This window comes from Microcaecilia unicolor, chromosome 2, assembly GCF_901765095.1.
Source record: "Microcaecilia unicolor chromosome 2, aMicUni1.1, whole genome shotgun sequence".
Taxonomy (NCBI): Eukaryota; Metazoa; Chordata; class Amphibia; order Gymnophiona; family Siphonopidae; genus Microcaecilia; species Microcaecilia unicolor.
Window position 1 is genome coordinate 229,745,910 of NC_044032.1, and position 14,631 is coordinate 229,760,540.

Below are 14,631 nucleotides of genomic sequence, written 5' to 3' on the forward strand. Positions count from 1 at the left end.
GCATTTAAGAAGATACATCATATCCCTGAGTTTGGCTCTGGATTTACAGTTTGCAGCTGATATCAAGTTGGATAACAATTTGACTGTCTCAAGAAAGATGAACTGCCTGTTGCAGAATCATCAGTAAAGTTGTGTTTGTTTAGCATAACCTTTTCTTTGAGTGACAGTGAAATGTATTTATTCTCAGACTGATAAAGGAAAGAACACAGAGAGTAACTTATTGTACCCAACTATACACCACTAAAATAGCCCTTATGGCTGCAGATGTCAACCTGTAGGTTTTTGGAGGGTTTTGGAGGGCTGGCACTTTCCACCCTAAGTGTAACACTTAGAGTGGATTATGGGCTTGAGTCCCCTTCTCCACAGTGTGCACTGCACCGACCACTAGGCTATTCCAGGGACCTGCTTGCTGCTCTAATAGGACTAGCTATAACATCTGAGACTGTCATAGAGGATGGTATGTACTGTTTCCTTCACATATTTTTTTTTTTGGGGGGGGGGGTTGAGAGGAAGGTCAGTGATCATCGGAGGAGTAAGAAAGGGTCATTACTTTATTCCTCCAGTGGTCATCTGATCATTTATGGCACTTTTTTGTTATGGCACTTATTAAAACAGGTCTAGACCAAATGTCCAATTTTTAGGCCTGGACATTTTTGTTTTGTTCCATTATGGCCAGTGCTTTTTTTGTGCCAGTACGCGCCTTTTTCCTCAGGTCCCGCTCCCGCCTGTTCCTGCTCCCGCGATTCTCTCTCCCCTCCCCTCCCTGTCCAGCGATTCTCTCTCCCCTCCCCTCGACTCCCTGTCCTCCCCAAGTCACGGCGAACCGGTCCAGAAGTGAAGGCAGCAGTGAGGCAGGCACGCAGCATGCAGGTTCATCTTTGTCTCCTCTCGCGTTGCTTCCCTCTCAGCATGTCCTGCCCTCGAGGGCGGGACGCGCTGAGAGGGAAGCAACGCGAGAGGAGACAAAGACGAACCTGCATGCTGCGTGCCTGCCTCACTGCTGCCTTCACTTCCGAACTGGTTCGCCGCAACTTGGAGAGGGGAGGGCAGGGGAGAGAGGCGACATGCTGGACAGGGAGGGCAGGGAAGGGGAGAGAGAATCGCTGGACAGGGAGGGAAGGGCAAGGGGGAGAGGAGACATGCTGGACATGAGCAGGGGAGAGAGGACGGAGAATTGCTGGGCATGAAAGAGGGGAGGGCAGGGGAGAGAGGCGACATGCTGGGTATGGAGGGCAGAGGAGGGGAGAGAGAATCACTGGACATGGAGGGGAGGGCAGGGGGAGAGGAGACATGCTGGACATGGGCAGGGGAGGGCAGGGGAGAGAGGATGGAGAATTGCTGGGCATGAATGAGGGGAGGGAGGCGACATGCTGGGTATGGAGGGCAGGGGAGGGGAGAGAGAATTGCTGGACATGGAAGGGAGGGCAGGGGAGAGAGGAGACTCGCTGGACATGGAGGAGAGGGCAGGGAGGAGTGGAGACATGCTGGACATGGGCAGGGGAGGGAGGAGAATCACTAGGCGTGGGTGGCTAGAGGGGGGCAGGGGGAGAGGAGGGTTGCTGGACATGGGTGAATGGAGGAGAGGGCAGGGAGAGAGAAGAAATGCTGGACATGGACGGAGGGGAGGGAAGAGTGAAGAAGGAGATGAGGGAAAAGGAAGAGAGGAGAAAAACTGCACATGGATGAAGAAAATAGGCAGAAGCTGGATCCACTGGACAGTCAAGTCTGTGGAGTAGGACCCAGCTTTTACTTACGAATGTAGGCAAGAAATGAAGAAGAAAGGCGGAAAGTAAAGTAATAAATGGAAAGGAAGCCCTGGAAACGGAGTTAAGAGGACAGATAGCAGCAGAATCAGATACTGGGCCAGCAAGATCAGAAAAACAGTCACCAGACAACAAAGGTAGAAAAAAATCATTTTATTTTCATTTTAGTGTCTGGAATATGTCCAATTTGAGAATTTACATCTGCTGTTACAGGTCCAGTATCCCACTGGGGATACTGGACCTGTAACAGCTTACAGAAATTATTTATAATGAATAAAAATCACATTATTTTTTTCTCCTATACTAGTATAATATTTTCAATGATGTCTGTTTATATGCGCCATGGCTGGTATAGAGGGTGTGGTTAATGTGGGTGTGACTATAATTGGGTGGAGCCATATGTGGTGGCTCCGCCCACAATGAGTACCAACACCTTTTTTTCTACAAAAAAAGCACTGATTATGGCAGTAAAACGTCCAAGTGTTAGGAACACCCACACCTCACCCTTAACACGCCTCCAACATGCCCTCTTGTGATTTGGATGCACTGCCAATGGACTGCATAGGAAAACGTCTAAAAACAGGTTACAAAAATAGTGATTTGGACATTTTTTTTCTTTTGAAAATGAGCCCTGTGGAGGAGTATTTTCAAAGCACTTACAAAGTTCATGAGTGGAGGAGTAGCCTAGTGGTTAGTGCAGTAGACTTTGATCCTGGGGAACTGAGTTCAATTCCCACTGTAGCTCCTTGTGACTCTGGGTAAGTCACTTAACCCTCCATTGCCCCTGGTATAAAATATGTACCTGAATATATGTAAACGGCTCTGAATGTAGTTGCAAAAACCTCAGAAAGGTGGTATATCAAGTCCCATTTCCCTTTCCCTAAGTGCTTTGAAAATGAGCTGCATAGTCAACTTGCACAAACCTCCAAGATGCAAAACAGCAAAATGCACCAATAAATCTGATGTCCTTTATTGTGAACAGCAAAAATAACCCGACATGGTGCCACGTTTTGCCTTGCGTCTGCTTTAGGTGTGCAGACACAAAAAGGTTTGTGTGTTCTCTGGCTTCTAATAATGTCAAAATTCTCACACTGTTCCTTCTTAAAAAGTAAGAGAGTCACAGTGATTCTGTGGGTTATATTTTCTTTGCACACTAAAGGATGTCAGATTTATTGGTGCAGCTTGCTGTTTTGTTTCTTTTTCATCCCAACTTGCACATTCTGTTTCTGACTTAGACATCCTATGCAAAATGGGGTTCACACCATATAGTATATCATGCTCTCTCTCTCTCTCTCTCTCTCTCTCTCTCTCTCTCTCTCTCTCTCTCTCTCTCTCTCTCTCTCTCTCTCTCTGCTTTACTGTTGTGCAGTAATTAAAGGGAGTAGAGGCTGACCAAAACTGCTGGTTTCGGCTGAAAACTCAAGTTTGGTTGTGTGAATGTGAACCAGTGAGGCACATTGCACATTGTCAGAGCTTGCAGTCTGTATCCCTCTGCTAAACCCACAGTATCCAAGCCAGAATATAATTTAAATTATAAAAGATCATATTTTACGTCCAAGCAAAATAGCCTCCACACACATAGACTGTAGATAATGAAAACAAACTAAAAACCAATGGGTTTTTACAGTGGCTGGCTTTGCGCCACACTTGAAGTGATAGCTGACATCATAACTCCAGAGAGTCCAATTTTTATGGTGCTTATCATCCCAAATTTATAGACTTAAATTCCTGCTAAAATTTTGTATCAAAAGCATTTATTTGGCGCACTCTATTTACCATATAAACTATTATGCAAGATCATAACTGCATTACTTGCAATCACAGTACAAAAAAATAAATACAAAGCGCAGATTCCCCCCCCCCCCCCCTCACACACACACACACACATTACCATGCCTGGTGGTCTAGTGGTGTAGTCCGGGCAGCAGCAATGCCCCAGTCATGGCGGCCATTTTGAGAGCAAAGCCAGAATGGGCACGAGTAACTGGAGATTGCTCTTGCCCCAACTACAGGAGAAAAAGACAAATGGAACAAAGCACAAGTTTTCAGCTTCCTCTGAAAACACATGATCATTTTCAGCTGAAACCGAAAATATGGCGGAAAATTAAAATAAACATTTTGGCCAAAACTGAAACTGGGCAGAAAAGGATTTGGGGCCTGTGAAGAAACTGTGTTTTAAGCCTGTAAAATGAATTGGACATTTTCCTGCACTAATTATGTCTTCAAGTGAATTTCTCCTATTTAGCCAGCAGGTGGTGTTTCTTTGTTGTGAGATGTTACAGAAAAAAAAATTTATGTTCTCTCTTTAGTTTTACCACACAAACAGGAAGCAAGAAGCAGTATATTTTTGAAATTTTCTTGTTCTGGGCTCTGATTGGCCCAGGAGCTCATTTTCCTTTGGAGAGTACTGGCTTTTGCTCCAGTCTTAGCCAGGAAGAAAAGAGAGCAGGATCTCTTTGCTGAGGCTCAGTAAACAAACAATTATATGTCCTGATCTTCCCAAGTACTTTTTAGAAAGTAAACATATGTTTAGTTAGTGTTATAATTGATCCATATTTCAGTTACCTGTTATTGTTTGCTAATTGAACACTTTTTTGTTCATTGTTCAATTTTTAAGACAATAAACAATATTTAGTTTATTGCCACTTTGTCTGGACTGATAAAGAATCCTGGTGGTTTGCATGTTGGATCTGTGAGTGCTTTTTGGGAACTGTGGGACCACTGGGAGTGTGGCTCCAGTAACCTACAAATCACTGGGGATAATTTGAGAGCGAGAGACTCGCCCAGAGGCGGTTGGGACCAAGTCAGTGGGAGGAGGGTGCAAGTGTAGAACACAAATGGCAGGTGTATGCAGACCTGAGCTGTGCTGGCGATAGACCCTTTAAATGGCTGCTGGGTAGCCTCAGGCGGGTGTTTAGGTGTTTCATGACAGGGCTCATTTTAGTGCCATAACCGATTTTGTTGGCCTCTAAAATGGAGCTTCCAAAGGGCTGCTCAGGCCTTACCTGTACATGAACTTTCTTCCCAAGTACCATCCTCTTGGCACACCAAAAAATTCTTCCCACCAGCAGGCTCAAAGCCCTCTTTACATTCATAGTGCACCACACTTCCTAGGCTTGAGTTCCCACTCCACCCCAGGTCAGCATTCTGGATTCTTAGAGGGGTGCCACAATCAACCTCTGCAAGAAATGAGAAATATACATGTCTTAAAGTAAATTTCATCAAAAATAACAAAGCAGTTAGCTTAGTAGGGTTTAAAAAAGGTTTGGATAATTTCCTAAAAGAAAAGTTCACAAGCCATTTTTAAGATGGACTTGGGAAAATCCAGTGCTTATTTCTAGGATAAGCAACAAAAAATCTATTTTACTGCTCTGGAATCTTGCCAGGTACTTGTGACCTGGATTGGCCACTGCTGAAAACAGGATACTGAGATTCATAGACCTTTGTCCCAGTTCTTATGTATGATACAAATTAGCAAATTCCTGCCCACACACAACTACAATGCAATTTCGAAAACCTTTGTACAGTCTAGCAGGCTTTACCAAATGTTAAAAAGCCAGAAGGTGGTAGCTTGAAAACAATTAACATTTTTAATAATCTGGGAAGAAGGACATATTTTTGTTCGTCACATAATCTTGAATAATATTTTAAACAAATACAATAATTTGCACATCATTAAGGGCCTCTTTTAGAAATCTGTGCTAGTGATTCCCGCATGGCAAATGACAGGAAGCCCACAGGAATTCCATATAAGTCTGCCCAGCACTATCCCCGCCCCCCAACCACCAGCGCCGCCTCCCACCACCGGCTCTGGCACAGACCGTATAAGTCTGCCCAGCACTATCCCCGCCTCCCAAACACTATCCCCGCCTCCCACCACCGGTTCTGGCACAGACCGTATAAGTCTGACCAGCACTATCCCCGCCTCCCAACCACCAGCCCTGCCTCCCACCACCGGCTCTGGCACAGACCATATAAGTCTGCCCAGCACTATCCCCACCTCCCAACCACTAGCCCCGCCTCCCACCACTGGCTCTGGCACAGACCGTATAAGTCTGCCCAGCACTATCCCCACCTCCCAACCACCAGCCCTGCCTCCCACCGCCGGCTAAGCTTCTGGGGATCCCTTCCTTCTGAAGAGGATTCCTTTATGTTTATCCCACGCATGTTTGAATTCCGTTACCGTTTTCCTCTCCACCACCTCCCGCGGGAGGGCATTCCAAGCATCCACCACTCTCTCAGTGAAAAAATACTTCCTGACATTTTTCTTGAGTCTGCCCCCCCTTCAATCTCATTTCATGTCCTCTCGTTCTACTTGTTTCTGTAGATTTATTTCATCATTAAACCAAGGATTATTCCTTTGAGCTCTAACTCGTTTCTCCTTTTTAGGAGCAATGCTATCTAGAGAGAGAATTCCATTTATCAATAAATGCAGCATCACTTGGATCTTGTAGCAGTAATTTCTGTTCTATATTAGACCAAAATATATCCTGGGCAGTTTTGACCCCAGCAGGGGCGTAGCTAGACAGCAGATTTTGGGTGAGCCTAGACAAGAAGTGGGTGGGCACCAAGTGTTCTACCCCCTCCCCCACCAACTTAAAAATATATCTCAGCTGGCGTAAAAACACTGCTCTCCACCTTGGCAGCAGGCATGCGCCGAAAACTGAGCATGCGCAGGTGCCAGCTTAGGAAGCTCAGACTGCTGAAGTGGAGAGCAATGTTTTCAGCACCATCAGCGGGAGGTCTTCAACTGGCAGAGCTTGGGATCCCCACCAGCTACCACTAAATGAGTGCTGCTGTTAGGTGGGCCTGAGTCCTAAGTGGGCAGGCCCCGGCCCACCCAGGCCCACCTGTGGCTACGCCACTGGACCCCAGTAGACACTGTGAAGAGAGAAGGCGGATGTCATTTACCTTCTTTCCTGCCAGTAAATATTAAACTCTAATAGAAAATGGTCCAACCAAACAAGTGGTTTCCAGTGAACAGAATTAACTTTCCAAGGTTTGCGTATAAGACATTGAATAAGCTAACAAATCTGAGTGATGACCTTTTTCATGAGATGTAGAGAACATAAACAGTAGAGCAAAGGAAAGGAACCTCTCGCAGATGGTGTTCAAAAGGAGTCTTTATTTAAAATTCTTCTAAAACAGTAAGGGAGACCCTTTATCTCATGATTTGTAGGATCCACCAAATGTAAATTAATATCTCCCAATAACAAGAATTGATCTGGACCCCAAGGAGTTCTTTGCTAGAGGATTAGAAAAATCATCCCTAACCTCTGACCATCTATGTGGAGGACAATAGAACAAAACACAACGATATGTACCTTCTAAAGTGTCATTGGCAACCTCAAACCTGGAATGTTCACAGAATCCACAAGAGTAACCTTGGAAAAAGACTTAAAAATTAAAGCAACCCTGCCTCCCTTCTTAAAAGATCTAGGTAAATGTAGTATGCTATAACCAGCGGGGCGTGGAGGGGCATAATCGAATGTCGCCGGCGAAATAGATCACTGGCGACGGCGCAACAGCTGGCCGGTACCATATTTTTGAAAAAGATGGCCGGCCATCTTTTTTTCGATAATACGGTTTGGCCCGGCCAAATGCCAGAGTTCGCCAGGTTTGAGATGGCCGTTTTTGTTTTTCAGCAATAATGGAAAAAAATGCCGGCCATCTCAAACCCGGCAAAATCCAAGGCATTTGGTCGTGGGAGGAGCCAGCATTTGTAGTGCACTGGTCCCCCTCACATGCCAGGACAGCAACTGGGCACCATAGGGGGCACTTCTAAAAATGTTTAAAAAATATACAAATACCTCCCAGGTGCATAGCTCCCTTACCTTGGGTGCTGAGACCCCCAAATACCCCCAAACCCACTCCCCACAACTCTACACCATTACCATAGCCCCTTATGGATGAAGGGGGCACCTACATGTGGGTACAGTGGGTTTTGGGGGGGGGGGTTGGAGGGCTCAACACTTAGCACCACAAGTGTAACAGGTAGGGGGGGATGGACCTGGGTCTGCCTGCCTGAAGTGCACTGTACCCATTAAAAACTGCTCCAGGGACTTGCATACTTCTGTCAGGGAGCTGGGTATGACATTTGAGGCTGGCATACAGGCTGGTAAAAACAGGTTTTTATTTTTATTTTTTTAATGTGGGAGGGGGTTGGTGACCACTGGGGGACTACAGGGAGGTCATTCCCTCCAGTGGTCATCTGGTCAGTTGGGGCACCTTTTTGAGGCTTGGTCATGAATATAAAAGGACCAAGTAAACCCGGCGAAATACTGATTAACGCCGCTTTTTTTCCATTATCCGCAAAAGCCAGCCATTTGGTAGCCACGCCCATGCCCCGCCTTCTTTATGCTGCCGACACGCCCCCTTGAACTTTCGCCAGCTCGGCAACGGGAAAGCAGCAATGGTATCAAAAAAGCTGCTTTCGATTATACCGATTTTGAGAGATCGCCGGCCATCTCCCGATTTATGTTGGAAGATCGCCGGCGATCACTTTCGAAAATAAGCCTGATAGTAATTTTAAAATCGGATCATCAGGCATTTGTGGCCAAGTTTCAGTTATCAGATTTCTGTGTTACCTTTAAAAATCTAATCAAAAATGTATTTAGTCCAATAAAAAAATGTATCATTTTATTTTTTTCTCTGTTTTGTTTTATTTCTATTTATGCCTTTAAAAGTGGACTAACATGGCTACCACATCAATCTACTCTACTTACAAAACCAGGTTGTTTCGTTTCAATTAAATCCTTTATAATGTGTACCTTATTATTCACAGATCTTGCATTAATATAAATACAAAGAATAGGTAGACAGCACAAATGATTCAATATTTGTTGTCTACAGGGTACCAAAGCATGTGGTCTACTAAAAGTTTTCTTTTTATGCTTTGTAGGCTTACCATTTCTATAAGATAAAACTACAAACCATACAAATCATGCGCAGGTACTCTGCCATACCTTTGCAGAAGAAAGTGATAATTTCCCAGGTCCGGTTTACAGTACACTGTGAGTGATTCTTGTTCCCAACACCATAGAAGCCATCTCTACATCTGTAGTGTACCATACTTCCTAATCTCGTACTGTTATTCCAGATCTTCTCTGCATGTGGGATCATTACAGGCTCACCACAATCAATTTCTGAAAAACAGCAGGGGGCCTCTAAGTGATAACAATGTAACAAACTAGACAGATTAACAATTTATCAGAAAAGTCTTTAAAATGTTGCCTTCAAATGGAGCACAACTTCTCTGAAGAGAGTGCTTATAACACAAATAGCTATCTGCCTCGCACAAAAGATTTCCTGATAAATAAGCCAAAACAAAAGAACAAAAACATTATTTTGAATGATTACATCCTTGGAAAAAAAAAACATTGTGGCAAGTGCAGTGGCAGAAAGAAAAAGGCTCAAAAAGAGCCAAAGAGTAATTTATTAGGGCAAATTTTGACAGGCTAACTTAAAGCACAATTTCAAACAAACCTGGCAACTGATGAGCCAGATTCTCAAATGGAGTTATGCATTCACTGGTGACAGATGAACATAAACAAATCTACTATTTGTAGATTTTCAAACCCTATACAGATAGTGCTAGACTAAAAATCTCTCCAACCAGCCATAAAGTGAAGGGGCAGAGGAAGAATGGAATGAAGGTAGATAAGCAAAATTATCCAGATAGTGGCTGAATATTGCTGCTATCTGGATAAGCTATGCATTTAGTTTATGCCTGCCTGTGGAGGGTAATTCTATAAAGAGGGGACCTACTTAGAAACCTGCGTTTCTTTATAGAACATTAGCATAATAAATAAAATACGCACCAATATTTTAGGCTACCTCTTGTTGTGGAGAACAAGTGGGGGAGGGGCGTGGTTGAATCTGGATGAAACCTAAAATCTAGGTGGGGAAAAGTGAACGTTAAAGGGAATCATGCAAGGCTATCATCTCCCCTAGATGGGCCTGATGTTATTCTAATTTCCATAGCGTCCCACAGATCAATCCAGAGACTTACTGTATGTCCCCCTAAAGCAGGTAGAGATAGAGAGAATGCCTGAGCTCTGCCATATAGTACTCTGTGCAGCAGTCTCACTTCCAGTATTCTCTCTATCTAGTAGGTGAATAGACATACCCTGTGCAGGAAGCGTTGGCAGGATCAGCTGAGCCAATGGTTTCTCATGGTGCAGCAGCTGCCATTTTAGAAGTCCCGACGCGCGCTTCATGCCCAACTTTGGGTCAGCTGTTCCTGCGGGAGAGAGAGAGGCCATGTTTGATAGAACAGGGGGTCCACTGACATCAGAGAACCTAGCGGAGGATGTGGACTTCATCCCCTTTTCCCCTGAGTTTGTGCTGCTTATGCACAAAGCCTTTCTGGTATAGAGGCCTCAGTCAGGGCTGTCTTTACCTGAGGGTCCTCTCGTGCGGGCTCCAAAACAGGCTCATTTGGAGCCTCTGGGGGACCTGTATGATCTGTCCTTGGTTTCTGAGCGGGACTCAGCCAACCTGGCCTCTTTGGTTACCCGGCACTCCCTGGATGACACTCTAGAAGACGGGGAGACCACACACCCAACGGTGACCCAGTTATTTTGGAGGGAGGAATTTCCCTCCCTGATTGTGAAGGAGCTGGAGGAGACCACACACACCCAATCATGTCAGGGGTTAGGAGACTTCCCAAGTCATTCCAAATCCATCCGGCTATAAGGGTTTTCATCGCCGTGCAGTGGGATTCCCCTGAGGCAGGGTTGCGAGTGGCACGGGCTAAGGCCCGGATTTATCCATTGTCCGTGGGGGATCTGGAGTCCCTACGGTTGCCTAAGGTGGATTCCCTAATTGCAGTGGTCACTAAGAAAACCACCCTGCTGGTGGAAGGAGGGGTGGCCCTCAAGGATGTCCAGGAGAGGCGGCTCAAGTTATCCCTTGAGTCATCCTTTGAGGTGGCTGCGCTGTGCTTACAGGCTCCTATGTGGCTCGGGCTTGTTTGAGCTGGGTGCGAGGAGCCACGGTGGATGAGGATCTCATGCAGTCCTTGCTGTCCCTGGAGGTGGGTCTCGCCTATCTGGCTGACTTGTTGTATGATGATCTCAGCGCTTCTGTGAAGGAGATATCCCTGGTGAAGATTGTGAAGGATCTGGGGAATTCTAAGGGCCAGAGGCTTCCAGAGGACAAGGCGAAGCCTGCCTCTCAAGGTCCTGGTTTCATGAGGCCAGGAGGTACAGGCCCGGAAAGTCAGGCTCGTTCTCAAGACTGCATTATCAGTCCCAACAGCTGCCCTTTAGAGGGGGACAGGTGCTCCGCTGTGTCTTCAGCTCCCAGTGCAACTCAGGCCTCCTGGATTGCCATTGGAGGGCGTTTGTCTCTGTTTCAGGAGGAGTGGGCCCAGATCACATCGGATCAGTTGGTCTTGAAGGAGTACATTCGGGAGCTCTCAGAGTTTTTCCTGGAGTCTCCATTCAAGTCGCCAGCAAGGGATTGGGGAGTTCGCTCTCCCGTGTGCTCCATCCAAGGGAGGTAGGTCAGGGACACTATTCCATCCACTTTGTGGTCCTGAAAAAGGATGCCTGGCACCCGGTGTTGGATCTCAAGAGGGTCAACTGGGTGCTCAAGTTATGCCATTTTTGCATGGAGACCTTGCGGTCGGTGGTCACGACAGTACAGCAGGGAGAGTTCTGAACTTCCCTGGATCTCGAGAAGGTGTATCTGCACATCCCTATTTGGCCACCACAGTGCTTAGGGGGGACTATCAATTCAAGGCCATGCCCTTTGGCCAGGGGCGTGCAAACCCGGTAAGCGGGGTAAGCACGGCAGGGGGAAGCCTGCCTTCAAGGGCGCCGCGCCACGCTGTCCGGACCAATTGTATTAAAAAAAACGTACCACGTCAGCGCGTTGACGTGTCAGCGCCTATGTGCATGCGCTGCTGCAGCCTTCCTGCGCGCAGCGCTCGCTCTTTGGCACGCCCAGCTCTTCCCACATGCTGGCGCCCTGTGTACGCGACACGTCCGTCCAATTTATTTGGACCGCCGCCCGGTTTTGCCGTTCCGTCCGTGGACCCGACTGTGGACCGCATTGGAGTGCTGAGAGCAGTGAGAGAGCCGCTGCTTGGATCCTCTGGGGAGGGGAGGTCAGCTGTCTGCGATGGAGCGGGTGAGTCACACCATTTTGTAAGGTACTGAGAGGAAAGTACCAGGGCTTCCACACACATTCTGAAAGAAACTAATCTCCTCTGCTTGAAGGTTTGGAGGTGGCCAGGCCTGCTTGTCGGCAAATAGATGATAGTTTCCATTTCTCTTTCCTCATACATCTTATTTCTAAAAACATCTTGATTATTTTCAGTCAAATTATTTTCTCCTGCCTGCTAAAGTTTTTGAATGTTATCAAAATGATTTCTGAAGGCCCACTGTTCCTAGAACAATTCACAGAAAATTTCTGTGAATTGTTCTAGGAACAGTGGGCTTTCATAGAAAAATGGAGTAGCAACCGGTAGTTGAGTTTACCAAAATTAGCTCTCCTGCCTGCTAAAGTTTTTGGATGTTATTAAAATAATGTAATTAACAATATAGAGATCAGAAAAGACTTCAGTTCTTTTGTGTATTTTTTAAAATCTGTCCCTGCTTTAAAATTACTAATTTCGTGAACATGAAAGCACGAAAAGCTAACACTCCATCTTTCAGCTCCTATTTCCTTTGCATCTTGTGCCACATGGGGGGGGGGGGGGCGCCAACCGATAGTCTGCAGGGGGGCACCAGAGACCCTTGGCACGGCCCTGCCTTTGGCCTCGCAACCACACCCTGGTAATGGTGGTGGTGGCTGCCTTCCTCAGGAAGGAGGGCATCCGGATCCATCCCTACTTGGACAAGTGGCTAATCCAGGCCTCCTCCTGGGAGGAGAGTGTTCAGACTACAGGCCAGGTCATCGAGCTGCTATGCTCGTTGGAATGTGTCATCAACTTGGACAAGAGTCGTTTGACTCCATCTCAGTCCCTCGAGTACCTCAGTGTGATCTTCGACACCCAAGTGGGGAAGGTCTTTCTTCCAGAGGGGAGACAGCTGAAACTGTGCATGCAAGTATCAAATCTCCTGCTGGTCCCAGCCCCTTGGGCATGGGACTATGTCCAAGGGTTGGGTTCCATGGCAGCGACCTTGAATGTTCTACAGTGGGCTTCAGCACACATGAGGAATCTCCCTGGTGGCCCTGGACTGGATAGTGGTGACAATGGATGCCAGCCTGTCGGGTCCTGTCGAGCTGGGGGGCCCACTGTCTGGACAGGACAGTGCAAGGTCAAAAATTAACTAAGAAAAACTGCCTGGAATCGAGGGCTGTGCGAAGGGCGCTGTTGGCCTTCTTCAGTCTGGTGTGTGGCAAACCTGTCCGGGTACTATCCGACGACACCACTGCAGTAGCACACATCAACTGGTAGGGAGGGATGAAGAGTGCACCCCTGGCCAGAGAGGTGATGCTTCTCTGTCAGAGGACGGAGCAGCACCTGGAGGTGCTGTCAGCAGCCCACATTGCGGGCAAGCTCAATGTGCAGGCAGATTTCCTCAGCCACAATCTGCTGGACCCGGGGGACTGGGAGCTCTCCTCGGAGGTGTTCCGACTGATCACAGAACTGTGGGAGTTGTCAGAGTTGGATCTCATGGCGACCTGGCGCAATGCCAAGATCTCCCATTTTTCAGCAGGTGCACAGATTTGGGGTTTGGGAGTGGAGATTTTGGATGCTGTTCTTCAGCCATGGCCAGCAGGTGTCCTCTTGTATGTTTTTTCTCCTTGGCCGATGATCAGTCAACTTCTGGGCTGCATCGCTCAGCACATCTGGCTTGTGGTGCTGGTGGCTCCAGACTGGCCTCACTGGTCGGTATGCAGACCTGATTCGGCACTTGGTCGATCGTTCCCTTCATCTGCCAGATAGGAGGGGGCTCCTGTCACAGGGAGCTGTCTTCATGGAGGATCCTTCCCCCTTTGATCTTACAGCTTGGATCTTGAAAGGGAGCGCTTGCAACAGAAGGGTTACCTGGAAGCAGTGATCATCACCTTACTTCAGTTCAATCCAGAGGCCTGCCCTACTGCTGTGTTCTTTTCTTTATGCTTTCTGCTCTCAGATGGCCAGTGCGGAATTCCTGCAGAAGTGTCCTTTCAGATATGGGGGTGGGGGGGAATAAGCAACAAATAGAAGAGCCACCCTTCAGCATGGAAGCTTAGAGGGTGTGGCTCATGTGCTGGTGCTGGTTGTGCAGCTGTGAGGCAGCCAAGGGCCTGTTTATTTTTGGATCGGCTGTGGTGGTGGCAGTGGCTGCCTTTTGTTGTGCGTCCAGGGGTCACAGCCCTATGCACAAGGCTTGAGGTTGCTCAGGTTCGCCTCTTTGAGGTTTTTGGTGCTCTATTTTAGAGGCAGGTTTCTTGGTTCTTGTTTTACGTCACTGCTTGGGTATTGGTTATACTGGAAGTGAGACTGCTGCACAGGGTACTATATGGCAGAGCTCTGGCATTCTCTCTATTTCTACCTGCTGGTAGGGGGACATAACCCACAAGTTTCTGGATTGATCTGTTGGGACTAATGGAAAGAACACGTATCAGGTAAGACCTAATGTCTCCGTTAAGTACATAACCACATTGAGTGAAGAAATATTTTCTCCAGATTTAAGTGTACTACTTAGTAGCTTTATTGTGTGCTCCCTAGTCCTTGTATTTTTGGAAAGAGTAAACAAGTAATTCATGTCTACCTGTTTCACTCCACTCAGTATTGTATAGACCTTTATCATAACTCCCCTCAGCCATCTCCAAACTGAAGAGCCCTAACCTCCTTAGCCTTTCCTATCCCATTTTCTCTGTTGTATTTCATGGGCTAAATTGTAAAAGCTAAGTAACATTATTTGTT

The 14,631-nt window shown here is 46.9% G+C and overlaps 1 protein-coding gene across 1 annotated transcript in view; it reads right to left on the bottom strand.

Annotated features, from left to right (window-relative positions):
• SUSD1 (sushi domain containing 1) overlaps positions 1-14,631 on the bottom strand; it is a 326,856-nt gene that overhangs the window by 161,240 nt on the left and 150,985 nt on the right. The gene's annotated exons all lie outside the window — the stretch shown is intronic.